We start from the raw sequence: 19,191 nt of genomic DNA, 5'->3' as shown, positions 1-19,191 counted from the left end.
CAAGCTGGGTCTGAACCAAGGAGACATCGAGAAAAACCACAGACATGGGAAATCTGGGAACAGGTCAAAACATGACAGATAGTGAATCCTAACAAGGCATAGCTCAAGGAACACAGGAACAGAAGGCAGAAACACAGGGACACAGGAACAAGAGCAATAAGCTGGGGAACACAGGAACTGGGAGAACAAAGCTCAGAAACAGACTCGAAATGACTCTTTGCCAGAGTGCTGAGTGCAGTATAACCTGATCTTAAGTAGCCCGCACCACCTAAGGCTGAAGTGCTGAAAAGAGACCACAGGTGATCAGGCCTCTTGTCTAGCCATATGTCCATGGTAACCGGTGTAGACAGGATAGTGGATTGTAGCCAGTTACCATGGTAATGTCAGTTTGCCCTGCAGCACTGGAGCTGGGACAGACATGACAGTAAACATTTAAAATGAACTTGAAGCTATTCTCATTCAACACAAGATAGTGAACAGGCCATTCACCGGGGAGTCTGAAAAGTCCAGAGAGAGAGCTGTCACAGCCTTGTCTAGTCTTCTTCTACTGGGTTGGCTATAAAAGCTGTACTTCTGGCTTCAAGAAAAAAACAAGAAAAGGTTTCCAGTCATCATGTCTTGAAGTACATTCTACCACTTTGTGCACATGGTCTGACTCTGGTCCAGACTGTGAGTAAGTCAAAAGAGGAAGGAACTCAGTTCAATTCTTGAGTGTCACTGCTGCTACTGAATTTACATTGCTAGTCAGGCTTTTCAACAAAATACTGAACAAAACTATTAATTTCATTGATCAGGTGGCATTGCCGATGACAGGCTAGTTGCAAGATTTCTCTTGTGTTGAGAAAGTCTTGTTCAGAATTCTGTTTTCATATGGACCATGTTGCCAGGTTTTGAATGAAAAAGCACAGTGAGTTTAGAGAGTAAGAAAAGATTGCTGCATGACACCTTTTACAGCCAGCATTCATGGTTGTGATTGGTCATGATTTCATAAGGTATTGTGGTCTTTCTCACCCCACAAGTTCCTCATTAACTGGTCATCCTTGGGAAATTGACAGGTGACATTGTGGTTCTCTTAATAATAAAGAGATTCAAACAAATCCAACCTTTCGCAAAACACAGAACCTACAGAGCCTTCAGTGCACAGAGCTGCTGCTTAGTTGCAAGACACAACAGTCTCCACAAGGAGGTGCTCATCTCAACATTGCACTCCTTAACTGCTATTATTACATCCATTTTCTAGCGACTTCATCCAATCCAGTGTCACAGGGAGCCAAATCTCAACAAGCAACATGTGCAAAGCAGGATACAGATTGGACAGGACTGCAGTTCATTGTAGGGCACACATAGACAGAAATGACATACTGTAGACAGTAAATGAAAGAGATTACTACTGTCAGCAGAGATTTAGCTTCCATCTCATACAGTGATACACACCTGTGCAAAAACCTCTTTCTACTCTACGGGAGGTGCTGTGGTTAATTAAAAGAAACCAAAGAGGACTGAGGCTGAGAACAGTTACAGAGCTGCTATATTTTTTTTTTAACATTGATATATGGTAAAACTATGTATTGTTAAATTGTTCGATCTCTATATTCACTGTAATGTAGCATTGCATTGTATTTTGTATTGATACATGAATGGTATTTCTTCTTTGTATCTGTCTTTTGTACCACAAATAATTTTTAATAAGCCTAATCAACAAAGAGATGGTTTGGCTACAGTATAAAGCTGAGTCTAGACTTTCACTTTGTTTTATTTCCTCTTTTTAATAATCGTAAAATCACCAGTTTCTTATCCTGGCAGTTAAATTTTGAGATCAGTGTCAAAGGGGTGGAATTTATTTTCCTGGAAATCAATTTGTCCACATAGAACCACTAAAGTTGTCTTTTGCTTCTCTTGCAGCTTATGTTTTTCTAATATCTATATTTGCAAACTGTGTGGTTCACCACCTGTGATGATTTAAGAACAAAAGCAATGTCCTGGACTGAATCATGTGCTGTGTGTGGGTTCACTGGTTGCTCAGGGAGATCTGACAGCTTATGCAGAGTTTAGGATGAGGCACCTCTGAATTGCTAGGGGGTAGTCAGTAGCCTAGAGGAGGAGGCCATTGGGCACGTTGAGCTTGTTTGGTTGCTATTATCTCAGTGATCTGAGAATCTCTCGTGGCTGTTTCTTGAAAGAAACCAGAGTATTGGCTTCACCAACACAGCAAGGAAGATTACTTCCTCTTTGGATACATAACTGTCTCCTGTTCTCAGTTTTAAATGCAGATCTCTGATGTCATAGCAACTATTTTAAAGCCCGCAGGTTGAAATGTAAAAAAAATAATAAAAATAAAAATGTAAAAAACCTTATCTGTGATAGAAACATTCTCCATCTTGATTCTCTTAGGTACAGATTTATCAAGAAGATGACCAAATGAAAAAGCTATCTGTGTCTAACGTATCGACATACAGTATTGTTGTGCCAAACAAAGGGCATCAGCCGAGAGTTTGTGTTGAAAGTCGTCTTTATTTCATATGCATATGGAAGTCATGCTCTTGCATGCAAGTCTCAAAAGACAATGCTAACAGTGCTCTTTTATACAGTGAAACAAACGATACAAGATACACTCCCACATGACTCTCTGCTTGCATTGTGGCTATATATGGTCATTCAAGAAAGCTGACCAGTACATATATTTTCTTCACTGCTGGCTTGCATGACAAGTAGCCCCTTCTACTGAATAGATAATTTGTTCCAGGAGAGGTCACTTGGTCCTTGCCATGAGAACTATGCCAGTTATGCATAAAGACAGCATGTGGCTATTTTATCTTTTGAAACCAGACATCCTGAGACGGAGTTAGTAAAATATAAGTAAAGAGATACATAGTCAACAAGATATAATACAAACTTTTAGTTAATTCCATCAGTATTCTGCTCAGACTCAAGGTCTTGGCATTGTTAAGAATGGGCACTCCAGTTCACCCAAGTCATCCTGAACAGTGAAAGTCACCTTCATCCTTACGATATGATGATGCTTCAGCTTCTGTTCCTGAAAGCTCATTTACTCCACCAGAATCTTTTTGCCTTTATTCAAAGCCTTTACAACCCTTTTTCACACACAGAAGGTCTTTAAATTGATGTGTCACTAGAAACACTCACCTATAAGAAACTCTTCACATGTTTGCCTCTCAAGCTTCAGATAAGGATCCCCCCCATAAAATCACCAAATCAGATCTAATATTCATCCTAATAAGAGCTCAGATATTACAGCTAAGAAAACCATTCCTTTCCTTTCAGCTGCTTCTGAAAGCTACAATGGTTTATTATTATGTTTCAAGTAACAATAACCGAAGCATCTTATTCAAATTAACAACAAACAAAAGATAACTTTTGTTTTAATGTTATCCTCACACAAAATAGATCAAACTGATACCTGGAGGAAGTTATATTTTTCACAATTTATACAAATTAAAGGAAACAGTATTTCTTAAATGTGAAGGTAATTAGACATTAAAGTTGTTACCAAAAGAGAGATTTTCTTCTCAATGCTAAACAAGGTGATTGTTTTTTGTGGTGTGGAGCAGGTTGGCCAGTTTTCAACATGTGTGTAGTTGCTGTGTAGTTGCTGTTGGGACTAAATACTGTACATCTAAATAGTGAATTATTTTTTGTTAGGCATTGTCAAAGTGCACATTTTATTTAATATTGGTATGCACATACAGTATGCAATGTTTCCTTTTTTTGAGAAATTGTTTACACAGCAGGCTTATAAAGAAGATACAGTATGCAGCAGCTTTTACTGTCTGAATTGGACACAACTGCTTCTAAATTCTAAATTCTGCTTCTGATTGATCAGATGCAATATTTTCTGAGTTTTCCTCTAGTTCATCAGTGGTGCATGAGTTGAGCTCGAATTCAAAGAGAACCTACAGTACACAGAAGAAAACACAATTATTTCTGTGATTCATTTTATGATGTCTCCACAAAAAGAGCCCAAAAAAGTGTTCTCAGATGACGAGCTTTAACTCAGATTAGAGACAGCATTTTTCCAGCTCTGATTTATCAGACACTGAGAGATCTTTAAGCCCAGGCAGAATATATATATATAAAAAAAAATCCACCCCCTTGTAAAGACCAGGGGTGTGAATTAACAAATTAGAACTACTTCACAACACTACTTAAGTACATTTTTCTGAAATCTGTCCTTAAGTATTTTATTTTATTTTATTTATTTTTTATTTAATTACTAAAGAATATTGCTTAGAAAAGACAGTACTTTTACTCCGCTACATTTCCCAGAAGAATCTTTATTTTTCGTTCTCTCTGGGATATCGATGTTTACATCGGCAGAGGTTCTGATTGGGAAAAGCAGAGGCACATGCACATGTTCTGAAACCGAGTTTTTCTTTTAAATAGCCACCCAATAAACACTACAACAGACTAGAGGGTGTCCTAGTTTAACATTTGTAAGGGTATTTGTAAAATATACAGTAGATGTTAAGGAGGAAATTATTTTCCCAGAAGAAATAATGCATATAGGGTTAATAGTACCTGTACCAACTGTACTGTACCACTGTACCAACGGTCCTCAAAACTGCTGCCATTACCCCCGTGCCAAAAAAGCCTAACATGGTTCTCGACAACCTTAACAATTTTCGCCCCATCTCCAACTCACCCTTTCTTGCTAAATTTCTAGAACGTGTTGTCACACTTCAGTTACATAACCACCTCATGACAATCTTTTCGAATCCCTCCAATCTGGCTTCCGTCAACTTCACAGCACAGAAACTGCCCTGGTCAAAGTCACTAACGATCTTCTAATAGCTTCTGATTCTGATTGTCTTTCTATACTCATCCTTCTTGATCTTAGTGCTGCTTTTGACACTGTTGACCATAACATCTTACTTTCTCATCTTGAGACTGTATTTGGAGATTCTGACACTGCTCTCAAATGGTTCAAATCTTACCTCACTGATCGCTGTCACTTTGACTCTCTTAATGGGTATAGGTCTGAAATTGGTCTTGTTAAGTCAGGTGTTCCTCAGGGCTGAATACTGGGCCCCTTGCTTTTCAGCATTTACATGTTTCCACTTGGTCAGCTTTTAAAATCACATGGCCTCAGCTTTCATTTCTACGCTGATGATACTCAAATATACATCCATATCAAACCTGACACTGATATTCTATCTAATTGCATATCTGACATAAAAATTTGGATGACTCATAATTTCCTTCATCTTAACTGCGACAAGACTGAAGTCATGCTTATTGGCACCCCCCATCAACTTCGTAAAGCCAGTCCTGTAACCCTATCTGTAGATGGCTCTGTACTTGAGCTTCAATCTAAATTGAAAAACCTTGGGGTTATATTCGATTCTGGCTTAACATTCACCCCACATGTGCAGCATATTGTCAAAACATCTTTTTTTTCACCTCAGAAATATCGCTAGACTACGCCCTATGCTATCACTAACTGTGGCTGAAAAGCTGATCAACACATTTGTGTTCTCTCGAATTGACTACTGTAATGCTCTACTCGTTGGGATATCTAAATCTACTTTGAACAAACTGCAGTATGTCCAAAATTCAGCAACCAGAATCCTGACCAGGTCTAGTGCAAATGATCCCATTACTCCTATCTTGGAGTCCTTGCACTGGCTCCCGGTCAAATTCCGTGAAGACTTTAAAATCCTCATGCTCACCTATAAGGCTCTACATGGCTTGGCACCTCAGTACCTGTCTGAACTATTATCGCCCTACTCCCCACCTTTCAACCTTCATTCTTCTAACTCTGTTCTCCTTACTGTCCCCCAAGCCCATCTACATTGTAGGGGTGACAGGGCCTTCTCCTGTTATGCCCCCAAGCTCTGGAACAATCTCTCAAGGATATCAGATAGTCACCTTCTCTGAACGTCTTCAAATCCAGACTCAAAACCTTCTTCTTTAGAAAAGCCTTTACTTAACTGTTCCTTTTTTCATCCCTCTGCTTTTCTTAGTACCACCATCCACGGTCTCCTCTGTATATTGTAATTTGTGTTGTATCGTGTATATTTTTTTTATTTATTGTTGTTGTCATTCTGTAAAGCACTTTCAGAAGCCACCTTTAAAGGCGCTATATAAAATAACATTTTTTATTATTATTATAATTATTATTATTATATTTTATTATTATTATTAAAATGGAAAACAGTATAAATGGTACAGAGGCAACACACTGACATGATCTGTCTCCCTCTACTGGTTTGATATAATAACTACAGTCTGTGCTGTTGTTCTGTTTAAAGATAAACACATCTGAAATAAAAACATCCATAGTTTCATTTTCTCCTTGCTCCTACTTCATTTGATCAATTAGAAACTACTGTAACCCGTCTGTTTCAACAATAGCTTCTGAGCTCTGCCTTTATAAATGGAGTTGATTGGATTTCAACTTGACAATAAGTATTACAGTATAAAAAAACACACATTTCGCAATGCTAAATATGTATTGAAATATTTTCTCTGATGGCATTTATAAGCGAAATGTTAATTAGCAGATTCTTTGGTAATTTTCAATATCATAACATTTAATGTTTCGTAACTTAAATATATCTACTTAAATATATATATTCAGAAGTATGGCAGTTACCCTCTTAAACAGTGATACATGTCTGTACAAATACCTCTCTCAGCTCTACAGGTGCTGTTTGATAATTTTAAATTAGAATTATTTAACATTAATATTGTAGCGCCACGTGGGGCGCTTTTGTCATGCGCATGCAAGGTGGGCTAAGAACAGCGCCTGAGGGGTGGGACTACGGGACTGTATATAGTGGGATGAAGGCTGGGAGACAGCCTCTTCCCTTTGTGTTTGTGTGTTAGTATAGGTGCAGTGCTGTAACCCCTGTCCCTGTGTGTGTCCCTTTCCCCGGTTCTGGTTAATAAATGTGTTGTTCAACCCCATTCCCTGAGTCCTATGCCTGCTCCATTCCGTAGTGATGATGACTTAAATATATCTACAACTTCTTTATATGCACTTACTGTATTACACAACATTTATAAATAGACTCAGTTCTGTTCAGTGTTGTAGCAGCTCTGCAGCTGTTCCCAGCCTCAGTCCTCTGTGGTGCCTGTTGATGAGCCAGAGCAGCTCCTGTAGAGCTGAGGGAGGTTTTTGTACAGACGTGTATCACTGTGTGAGAGGAGTGCTGCCATACTTCTGACAGTAATAATCTCCTGCATCTTCAGCCTGGACTCCAGTGATGGTCAGAGTGTAGTCAGTCCCAGATCCACTGCCACTGAAACGACCTGGAATCCCAGACTGACGATATGTTGCTCCACATATCAGGAGTTTGGGAGCTTCTCCAGCTTTCTGATGGTACCAAGCAAGACAGGGGCCTATTGAGCTACTACTACCACAATAACAGTTACCCAGAGAACTGCTGGTCTTACAGCTCACAGTGACTGTCTGTGATGGGAGAACAGATGTCACTGATGGAGTCTGAGTGACGGTAACCTGTCCACTGGAACCTGGAACAAAATAAACAAGTAAATGTCTTACTAGAAATACAATTTGATTATGTAAAACTTCCTGAAATGCCTGCTACAGATTTGTGCTATCACCTTGCAAACCTTTCAATCCAGTTTCTAGTTTGAAAAGATAATATAAAATTACATTGCAAATCTCCTTGCATTGTGTTACTTTGCATTAATTTAATGGGTGCTCACCATGAAAGAAGACAAGTGTCCAGATGAAGATGGTGATGAATGTCATTGTTGCTGTGGGTTCTGTTGCCATGAAGGGCAGCCCTCAGTCATGAAGTGTTTAACTCACAGGGCTATAAACACTCCCAGAGCACTGAAGCATGTGCTGCCAATGCAAAGTGTCTCTTCTATGCAAATTGTTACACTTAATAGAGCAGGACTTTTAGCCAAGATGAGCTGTAAACACAGTTTGTGCACTGAGGTCTGTGAAGAAATGTCTGCTGGAATCTGGTCTTGCATCATTCTAAATGATAAATAAAACAAGGTTTTTGTATCTTTATCACATGAATATTCCAGGAATCACTACAGCTAAAAGAACTTATCAGTTGTACCTCATGTTTTTTTGAAAATATAGTCCATTGTTTCTGATGAAATTCAGCATATGCCAATTACTTTTGTGTTTAGTTAAGACTCACAGTGTGGATCAGCCACTGTTCAGCCCTTTCAGTCACGGACACACACAAGACAACGATGCCACCGATTCTACTGCTGGGCACACTGAGGCTTTTCGCTCATAGAGAGAACTGAAACAAACATCAGTCTAGTATTTCAGTTAACTAATTAGTAAAGATAATTTTAGTCCTTGTATCTTAGTACTAACAGAAATCCTAATCATAATAGATAAATTTTAAAAAAATGAAATACATGGAAATGTAGAAAATATGTTTTATTAGGCAAATATGCAATATGCACAGTAAGCAATGTTCAATACAAAACCCCAGACCACTGCCAAGTATTCAAATCCTTTTTTTTTCCAGTTGAACTTCATTTTTATTAGAATTTACTTTCTCCAATCTTAACAATTGGGACCATCTCCAAGATACACTGCCGGGTCCTGGCTTAACCTGTCCCTCAGTCTCTAGGGGCCACATCTCTTCCAGAGCAGGGTGTTCCAGCACAGCGCTTGTCAACATCTGGGTTTTCCAGCACTGGGATTTTGAGGCCATCAAAGCAGCCCTCCACACTCTATTATCAGCTTGTGATGGCTGGGCTTCTTCAACAGCCTGGCTATTTATTCTCTTAGCGTGAAGCTCCAAAACAAGGCAGTGCTTGTCAACATCTCCCTGCTCATTAGTCCAACCTGTGCTCCTGGACTTCAGCATCATCCTCTTCATCCCTCCACTTTCTGTTGCTTGAGCTTCATCCCTGCCCTTGACACTCAGCTCAACATCAACTGTCAGCAGACAGACAGAGCCATTGGCCTGGTCTTGTCCTCTTCATCCCTCCACCTGCTGTTACTTGAACTTCATTTCTGCATTGACACACAGCTCAACATTAGCTCTCAGCAGACAGATTTTATTCCTCCACTCCCTCCCGTACAATATCTCCACATATTGTAAGATCTAAGAGGATAGAGCCCATGCTGGAGCACAAATGCTCTCCTCCTGAGCACCTTCAATGCCTGCTCAGATCCCATCATCTCTGTCTTCTCTTCTGCTTTCCTGGAGACCTTCAGACCTTCAAAAAGGTTTTAAACACAAGATCAATAAAGAGGCAAACCGCTCAGTCTAACTCCCTGGGACTTCCCCACATTCCTATATTCAATCACTCACTGGGCTGTGGGTTTGGCTCAATGGTTTAAAGTAAATTTTGACTAATGTTCTTTTTAAAGTGCATGATTTAGACCAATATCCTTTTCCATTTTTATTTTCCAAGATGTTTTTAAGGGACAAGAAAAGAAGAGGAGTTAACAGAAAAGCATATGTGATTGATAAATTAATTGAACGCAATTAATTAATCAAACATATACATCAACAAAATAAATGTTCCAAAACCTTTCCACAATTCACTAAAAATGAAAAACTGAAATTATTTCATTTTAAAAGTATTCAGACCCCTTGTATTCATACCCCAAGCTCAAGTTCAAACAGGTGGAATACAGTACATTACCTCAAAAGTTACATCATTTGTTGATTGACTCCACCAGTGTAAGAATTTACTGGGTCACCTGTTGTCAATTATTTTGTAAATATAAATACCCCTCTTTCTGTGAGATCTTACAGCATGGTAGAGAAAAGAAGTCAGATTTTATTATAGAAAGGAGGAGGAATCTGGTGAAGGGTACAAGCCTATTGCCTCAGTGGAGCTCAGTGGAGTCCATTGTACAGAAGTGGAAAAGTATGCAACTACAGCCACACTGCCTAGATCAGGCCGCCCCCCTAAACTTAGTTGCTAGACTAGAAGTGCACTTATCAGAGAAGCTACTGCAAGGCAAACTGTGACACTGAATGAGCTACAGGAGTCAGTCGCTGTGATGGAAGTTAATATATATGGGTCAACAAAGCTTTCCACAAAAAGAGCGTCTATGGGAGGGTTGCAAGGAAAAAACCCTGGCTGAGAAACCCATATCCTTGCCTGCGAAGAGTTTGCAAAACCACATCTAGAAGATACTACAGAGACATGGCAGAAAGTCTTGTGGTCTGACAAGACTAAAGTGGAACATTTTGGCCTGAATGGTCAGAGGTACTGTACTGTATGTATGGCTCAAATCAAACACTACACATCAGCGAAGTTACACCATCCCCTCTGTGAAGTTATCAGGGGTTATCATGTTATCAGGATCAATGGGAAAATGAACAGTGTACAGTATATCACTGACAAATCCTGGACAACAATCAGCTTCCCTTTTGAGCCAAAAAGCTAAAAATGACAAGGACATTTGTCTTTCAAGCAACAAACAGACTAAATAGGCTACAAAGGCATTTGAGTCTGTCTTATGTTCTTATTTCCATTGGCAAAGTAAATTTCTTCCATGATTAAATTTCAGATGTACTGTAGGAATAAAGTAACTAACATTTTCTGTCTATAGTAGTTCAGGGGGGTAGCTGCGTTAGCATGCGTAGGCTGCAAAGGAACAGGTAATAGGTTTATTCCATGCTAAAAAAAAGAAGAAAGAAAACACAACATTTCGGCCTTGGAGCCTTCTTCAGGTGTGAGAGAGACAAGGCAGTAGGTAATGTAGCAGGAGAACAAAGGCTGGGAGGGAGGAGGAGTGAGAGGCTGGAGCAGGGGACAGGAAGAGAGGCCAATCAAGAGGTGTGGAGTCAGAATAGGTATAGAGAGGTATGAAATGAAACTTCCAATGAATGGAGAAAATTTAAAAGAAGAGTAGTCTTCTAGGGGGAAGGTGTGATCCTAGCTGCAGGATAATTTTGGTTTCGGTAGTCTTTCTGATGTATGAGTTTGGAAAACTGTCTTTGAGAACACAGACAGAGAGATTAGAGTGGTCGTGGTCATCAGAGGTGAAATGAGAAACAATGGGCTTGGAGAGATCTTTAATCTTCACAGCCCTGACGTGTTCTCTGAAGCGGTCTCCGAGTCTCCTTCCTGTTTCTCCAATGTAGATGGCTGGGCATCAGTAAATAAGTAAATAAGGTTGCTGGAGGTACAAGATGCCATCTGGGTGATCCGGAATTGTCCTGAGGGGTCTTGAATGAGTGTGGTGTTGGATGTGTACTTGCAGGTGATACAGCGAGCTCTGTTGCACGGGAAAGTGCGGATGGTTGCTGAGGCCGGTCAAGGGAGCTGTGAACAAGAAGGTTGCGCAGATTAGGTGATTGGTGATATGAGATGATGGGGCGGTCAGAAAAGAGGACCCCAATGAGGGATCAGTTTCAATCTATGTCTTACAATACCTTCAAATTCAGAGTTGAGCTTGAAAACATTATTAAGCCCCTTCAGAAAAGAGAGGGCTACATGTCCAAATTAAATAATCATAGCCGTATTCATATTTTTTCATCCCAAAGGATTGCAAAGAGCCATATAAAGTACATATGAGGGCAGCTCTTCTGCTCCAGCTACCCCACTGCACGGCAGATCAGCCGCAGATGTGATTACTTCTTCAGCTGAACTAAAATGAAATAAGGAGAGGGCAGATTGTGCAAGCCTCTTCCCTATTGAATTACCACATAGATTAATAAAAGAGACACAGATTAACATTTAGCCTGGATAAAGTGGTTAGAAAATGGATGAATAGATAAACAATTATTACATCTTTCTGAAATATCAAGACTCATCACAATGTTAAACATACAACACTGGCGATCTTACTAACCAGAGATATACAACTATAGTAGAAGCCCTGTTTTTTTTTTCACAAAAAGTGATTAAAAAACATTTTATCATATATTTATCATTTATTTTTGCACGCATGCTTTATTTTTATTTTGTCATATTAACAAGATGTTTAACCCCTTTTAGTTTAGAGTTAGATGTTTCATGTCCTGTGCTTTTTAACTATGTCCTCAGGTTAGCTCTCTTATTTCTTAATGCCTGACTGCAGGGATTATTGAGTTTCAATGCTGGGCCTCTGACACAGATAAAAACACATTTCTGTGTCTTTGTCTCCCCCTACAGGTATTTCTTGCAGCTGCAGGTAAAATAACTTGGACCACTTTCCCAGATGGCTGCGCTTTGCCTTGAAGACACCTCAGTGCCTCTCAGTGCCTTTCCTGTCACTCTGATTGTTGAAGTGAAACAGTCCTTTCACACTCCTTGTCTGTTTCTACAAATCAATATCCTCTACCTTTAGAAATTCAGTAACTAAAGAAAGTTTCACCATGCTCCCAGAACTTCTTTTCAACATACAGAAATATCTTAAAATTGTTTAACTGCCCTTTTTTAAGAAATACTGCCCATTTACTGTCTGGGTGAAAATGAGAAATGGAATATATTACCAAGCCAGTGAAGGAAGTAAAAGATTTTTCTTTAAGCGGACAGGCATTGTGATCTTGAGTAATTCTTTACTTTAGATGCTAGATGTCAGTGATATATTCTTGTTCTGTTGTTAGGTGCTGTTAGGTGTTTTTTTTACTTATAGCACTGCATTCTGTTTATTGATATACTGTATAGTGGAGAACAGTTCACTCTGCCACCACAGAGCAGGAAGATGCACTGAGACAGAGCGGACCAATAAAATACAGATTCACATAATCCACAGTTTACTATTATTATCATTAATCAAAAGGGTGACTTACAGCACATGCAAATTGTTTAGACCACAAGCCTGCGTGGTTTGCATAAAGGGAGTCAGACAGTTTTAAATCTGAAGACTCACCACCACTCTGACATTTTTTTCAAATCAGGAAAAGACATCAGCCATGGTGTCAGTCATTTCAGTCACCTGGATTATTTTATTCTACACTTACTGTATGGTGAGTCAAAGAAATATTTATCTACATTTAGTTCAAGTAGATAGGTGCGTCAGCATGCGAAGGCTGCAAAGGAACAAGTTAAAGGTTTATTCCATGCTGAAAAGAGAAGAAAGGAAACACGATTTTACGGCAGTGGAGCCTTCTTCGGTTGTGAAAAACGTTGTGTTTCCTTTCTTCTCTTTTCAGCATGGAATAAACCTTTAACTTGTTCCTTTCTCTACATGTGTTTTGTATTTTCACTTAAATATATATTACAATAAAATGGGATCTGTCTGACACACATTGTTTCTGTGTTGTTTCTGCAGGGACTGATGGTGAGATTACAATGACTCAGACTCCAGCCACACTGTCAGTGTCTCCTGGGCAGGATATCAGTCTCCAATGCAGCGCAAGTCAGGACATTAGCTGGAAATTAGTCTGGTACCAACTGCAGGCTGGTCACAGTCCTAAACTGCTGATTAAAGCTGGGGATGGGTGATTTGAGTTTCCAGTCGGGTTTCCAACTTGATTTAATGACAGCTGATCCAGAACTGTTTTTACCTTCAAAATCACTCCAGAACTTCAGGTGGAAAATGCAGGAGATTATTATTATCAGAAGTATAGAAGCTTTCACAGAGTGATACGTAATAATAAGTAGAACAGAGTGATGCAATTAATAGATGGGGATTATTAGGAGGCCAACAGGAAATTATACTAGGATGCCAGGGTAACACCCCTGCATTCTTCAAGAAACACCCTGGGATTTCTAATGACCACAGAGACTGAGGACCGCAGTTTTACATCTCATCCAAAGAATGGCTACTTTTTACAGTCTGGCATCCCCGTCACTATACTAGGGCATTAGGACCCACACAGACCACAGGGTGATTGCCCCCTACTGATCCCTTTAATATCTCTTCCAACAGCAATTTTAGTTTTTACCAGGAGTCTCCCTTCTAGCTACTGACCAGGCTCACACCTGCTGAGCATCAGTGGGCTGTCAGTTGTGAGTTGCAGGGTGATATACTCTTCTGGAGACTGAGAAAGGACACATACAATGAGTCAAACTGCCAACCAGTCTTTCTGCTTTTTTCAGGTTGGCATTTTGGCTCCTTCTTGCTCATACTCTTGCTCATAATCCATCTCTATCTCATTAGGAGTGAATCTAATGTGAAGTTAGCCTGTGTTACTGTACATACTGTACTGTACGTCCTCGGTTCGTCTCGTACATCTGTATGTAAGATATTCTTTATTTTACCACTCCCCACCAGATTGATTCAGTTGTAAATACTTAGTAGTTACAAATGAGCTTCTAGATTCTTGTTCATTCCAGTGTTTTCTAACACAGAACACTTTGTTCATCTCATTTCTTTCCTAATATTTGCTTTCGAATACTGTCTGTAAGGCTGTTCACTTTCATGATAATCTCTTTGTTTGCTTCATCCTCTTTTTCCTTTCACTTGAAAGGGGAGTTTGATCTCTTTTTTAGATATTCCTTTGCTTGACTGGATTGTTTTTACATAGCTCAGTAATAAAAGAGTTAAAGAGCAGGAAAAACAATGTCTTACATCAGCTATTCTCAGATTTCTGCACATCATTTGAACATGATTGTTATACCTGACTTCCCCAACTTCCACAGCAATACTAACTATGGGAGAAAGAAAATAGCCTTACTTGGAGCAGGGGAGGAGTGCTGGTGTCATCCATGCCTTTTCACCTGTGCTCCTCTTGGGAAGAGTGCCAGCCTTAAGCCTAAAACTTTGGCCTAAAAAGCACATCACTCTTCAGCCCCTTCCTCATTCATAATTGAGCTTCAGGTCCCTCTCTGTGTGCACACTCTATGATAGCCCTTAACAATGACCAGGATTACACAGCCCATTCCAGGTGCACTTCAGTGTAAATAACCTGACCTGAGAAAGCCTCTTGCCTTTGCCTCCGGACTGTGTTCCCTGATCTCCCCTCAGCTCTGATCTCTGTGTGTCACTTGACTTCACCCCTGGCTTTTAACTTGACTGAACCTCACCCTGTCTCCTGATCAGCCCTTGCGCGTGACTACAGTGCCTCCCCAGTGACCCCCCCCACTTGTTTCGTATTACAACCCCGGACTGTGGTTACCAGCATCCTGCAGGTCTACCAATTAACCATGACCCAGGAAATTCCATGTGAGCAGTGACCTGTGGCTGATGTGAGAGCAGCCCCTGACACAACATGATCTTCTGATGAAACTGTCAAGATCCTTCCTAGAATGTGTGCTGGATGTTACCCAGTTGGATCAACTTCAGCACCATGACTGAATAGCTGATTATAGACCCACAATGCCATGAAGTGAAAGGGTTTGTTACAACATGATGGATCATAATGACTGTGTGGCAGCTCCTTTTTATTCTACTTTCACCCGAGAAAAATCTGAAATTGAAAGCATTTGTTTGTTGTGCTTGGTCTGGAAGAATCTCCGTTTCTCTGTCTCTCATTCATCATCGATGTCTGGGCTCTTGTGCAGAAGCCAGGTGTTTGGTGTCTCTAACCCTCCTGGCTGCCTCACACACCTGCTGAAAGGGAGCCCGAGTGTAAATGGGGAGGATTGCCTTCTATCACAAGATCAGGCTGCGGTTGTAAAAAGTGAAAGTCTGGGAGGATGAAAGGCGCTGGAGTGTAACGCTCTGTTAAGCTCATGCAGTTCCCCCAGCACAGCACGAGGTAGCCTGTGAGGCAGAACTGGGGAAGGTGAACAGGGTTTCAGCTCAGGGCTGTGAAGGAAGGCAGGTGAAGGCAGCGACCATCTGGCTGTGTGGTTTCTCTCTCTGCTGCTGCCCTGAAACTGACTGTCAGTCTGCTGCTCTGTGATTGCAATTGCACTCTTTTCCTGTGATTGTCTCTTTGCTACTGTTCTGTGATTGTCGTTCTTCCTTCATTCTGTGGTTCTGCCAAAAGCAAAACAGACTAAATTAAACTTACAGTTTCAAATCTAATTTTAAGGTAATTTAAACAAACTAAGCTGAATTTCATGGGCTTCTGAGCAGCAGTGTTGTGTCATTTATCTGTGAAATACCATGTTGGCACTGAATGTGATTAATTCTTCCTCACTTTTTGTTGAAACGTGAAATGAACTAACGTACAGTATGTACAGTAGGTGACAATGCTAAATGATTGAATGAAGTGTGTCTATTATGAAGAGTTCAGCATATCATATTAAATAAACATTGTATATTGTATATCATATTTTTCTGGTTTATAAAAAGCAATCACTTTGTAGTAGCCTTAAAACAGAATATTTTAATTTTGAAATGTTAAGGACATTTTTGATGAGAGTTGGCTTTCATTTTTTTTCATGTTAAAAGTATAATATATATCTGACTATATTGCAAATTTGTCCTCACAGCTCTCTGGTCCAGGGGTGCCTTCTGCATGGAGTCTGGATGTTCTTACTCTGATCAAGCAGGATATTTCTTTGTGCTCCAGTTCTTCCCACCTTCCAGAGCCCTGCTGGCTGGGATAATTGATCTCCGCAAGTTATTGCCCCCGTCTGCTTGTATCAAAGTGCCCTGTGTTGGACAGGCATCCTAGCTGCTGTCCCACCTTGCGCGAAGTCCTCCAGAATAGACTCTGGACCAGGAATAAGAGACTTTCTGATGATGGATGGACTCAGATTTGTATGATACAAGAACACAACTACACAATGCATCTGACTGTCAGACATGTCTGTTGTGGCGCTGGAGACTTCAGCCTTAGATGTACTGTAAGTCTTAGTAATAATTATTTCAGTACTGTACATAGATAAAGTTTCTAGTCAAACACCACAGAAAGAAAATCAAGTTAGAATAAGAAGAACTGAAAGGAAGACATTGACAGTGGAGGGCTGGGAAAGAGCAGTTTGGTGCAGGTTTTGGTACAGCTGCATACGAGACTTCACACCACTATTTTCACTGACACAACTCTTTGATTTATAATTAGAATTATTAGATGTCTTGATAGGTACAGAAGGTATACTGTAGTGCTTTATTGGGCAATCTGTGTATGTAAACGAATATATGTATATAGAAGTGCTACTGCGGGCAGTTAATTGTGCTGCTTATGCCCTAGATGGGCTGCTGGAAAAGGACTAAGTGCTGCTGTATGCATGTATGTTGATCTCCCTATTCAGATTCCTCACCGGGTGACTGTTTATAACCCCATCAGCAGCAGAACCATGAGTCCCCCCCATAGACTGGACTCCAGTGGTTTGGTGGTGAGCAACTGTGACAGACAGTAGGGGCCTGGGCTTATTATTAATTTTCTGGCTCCCACCTTCCCAATCCTACACTGTTATGTGGCTGAGGAGATTGATGTTTCATTTTCTATTGGTTTGGAAGCAGGAAAGACTCAGGAGGGAAATTATGTACAGGCCGCTACCCTTGGGGGGGAAGTCTATCCCAGACATTGCCATGAAGCTGCTGTGCATCTTCCTGACCTCTGTACTGAGAGGTCTTGCTAGAGCACCTGAACCACAGACCTGGACTTATTTCCCCAGGTGTTGGGGAGGTAGGGAGGTACCAGACCCAAGCTGGATGTCCCATTCTCTGACACATGTCCTGCAAGTTACAGCACAGATAAAAGCATTTTAAGATTGGATCCAATTGGTGATTTTTCCCTCCGAGATAATGTATCAGTATCCAAAAACTGGAAGATCTTGTCATGCCTCATAAGGATTGGCTTAGCGTTTTAACAGCAGCTCAAACAAGAAAGGTGGGGAAACACACTTCCTCCAGGCTTCTGTGCACTGTTCAGAGACTTAGGCTGGGATTGTGAACACATGTGTCAAACCCTCCACTCATCCACCCCCATATGATAAGATCCTCCATCTGAGACTGAAGAAATGAAATTATATCTTTGTTTCACACATTGAATTGATTTATTTATGCTTTTATTATCTCAGTATTCTAAATGAGGTCGAACACGTGTGAGGGATCATTTTAGCTAAAATTTCCCTCAGTTCCTGTGTGAAATGTATCTTTATTTCTTTATGTCTGGTTCTCCCAAACCTCTCATTGCTGTCCTACGCTGAGAGACGATGTGCCTCTTCTCTCCAGCCTCACTCCATGTTGCTTTTCTCCCAGGTGACACTAGGCCCTCGCTGACATCCTGCCCCCCTCCAGCAGAGAGCTGTCGGAGAAGAAGTTGGCCATGCCGCAGGGTCTGGTCAGCAGGGGCTTCCTGTCCGGCTGGAGCCTGTAGTGGACAGTGGACCAGCAAAGTCACCAAGACCCCCGGCCTCCTGGACGGCACTGGCCTGTACAGCTGGAGCAGTACCCTGACACTGTCAGAGGCTGAGTGGTCCTCAGTGGCCACTGTGGTCTGTGAGGCCACCCACAGCTCCCAGACTCCCCTCTCAACACCCCTGAAGAAATCCGAGTGTACGGAATAGCCCAGCCCAGATTCTCAGCTTCATTCCCAGATTAGAACTGCAGATAGTGGTGTTTAACTGTAACCTGTCCGTACTGTGATTCAGAAGCAGAGGGCTCTCAACCCCTCGCCTGTGTGGCCCTTCGTCTTGAGCCAGTGAGCTGCTTGTGTTAGACCCCTCTCAGAGCTCTGCTCATGTCTGAGTGTGGAAATGGTCTGTTGCTGCAAGTGACACAGCAGTCAGAGTAATAAAGAGTTTTTGGATCATAAGCATCAATGTTCTGACTATTATTGACAAACATTTTGTCTCATATTAGACTCCTGTAGCTAAACTGGTGGAGTTACTAATGATTTATTCTTCAAGATTCATCTACTGCTGGGGATCATTTTTACACAGTGTGCTAATGAATGGAGTTTAGAAAAAAAGTTCAGGAGGGATGACAAGAGCCAAGTTCAATCAGAATAAGCTCTCAGTAATTCAAAATCACCTCTGACTTCACTTCCTCACCTAAAACATTATAAATACTGTATGTGATCCCCTTATCTCCCTCTCATACATCTTTTTACATCCCTCCTCCACACCATCTCTGTCAGGGAACCAATACGTGGAATAGGAGGATCCTTATGCGTGACCGGAATCCCACAGGACACAGAGTAGCAAAGGGACAATCCAAAAGACAAAATCCAAAGGCAGGGTCGATAAGGGAGGCAAAGGGTCCGGTAACAAGAGATAGTCAAACAATTCAAAGGCAAAATCCAGAAGGCGAGGTCAAGAGGCAGAAGCAGAAGATTCGTAACGGGAGATCAGTCAAAAAGGTTAGGAAACACGCACTGGAGAATACTAAGATAGGCTTCTCAATAGTGAGCGTGGGAAGGTGTGCGAAGGGGGTTTAAATACTGAAAGGAAAGGGGTGTGATTGGATGATTGGTTAGGGAGTGAGAATTTGAGGAA

At 40.9% G+C, this 19,191-nt stretch overlaps 3 long non-coding RNA genes across 3 annotated transcripts; 1 reads left to right on the top strand and 2 right to left on the bottom strand.

Moving 5' to 3' along the window:
• Window positions 1–2,491: 2,491 nt before the first annotated feature.
• On the bottom strand, window positions 2,492–7,780 carry LOC148646895 (uncharacterized). The gene is made up of 2 exons (XR_015927648.1): window positions 7,693–7,780; window positions 2,492–7,494 (listed from the first exon to the last, which is right to left on the bottom strand). It is a non-coding gene; the product is annotated as an uncharacterized LOC148646895 (long non-coding RNA).
• Window positions 7,781–8,380: 600 nt separating this feature from the next.
• LOC148646894 (uncharacterized) lies at window positions 8,381–14,848 on the bottom strand. Its single transcript, XR_015927699.1, has 2 exons — window positions 14,535–14,848; window positions 8,381–11,253 (listed from the first exon to the last, which is right to left on the bottom strand). It is a non-coding gene; the product is annotated as an uncharacterized LOC148646894 (long non-coding RNA).
• Window positions 12,787–18,509, top strand: LOC148646893 (uncharacterized). The gene is made up of 4 exons (XR_015927649.1): window positions 12,787–12,881; window positions 13,187–13,273; window positions 16,240–16,596; window positions 17,954–18,509. It is a non-coding gene; the product is annotated as an uncharacterized LOC148646893 (long non-coding RNA).
• The last annotated feature ends 682 nt before the right edge of the window (window positions 18,510–19,191 follow it).

This window comes from Lepisosteus platostomus, chromosome 16 (assembly GCF_059453375.1).
Source record: "Lepisosteus platostomus isolate fLepPlt1 chromosome 16, fLepPlt1.hap1, whole genome shotgun sequence".
NCBI classification, from domain to species: domain Eukaryota; kingdom Metazoa; phylum Chordata; class Actinopteri; order Semionotiformes; family Lepisosteidae; genus Lepisosteus; species Lepisosteus platostomus.
This window is presented reverse-complemented; position numbering and strand designations above follow the sequence as displayed.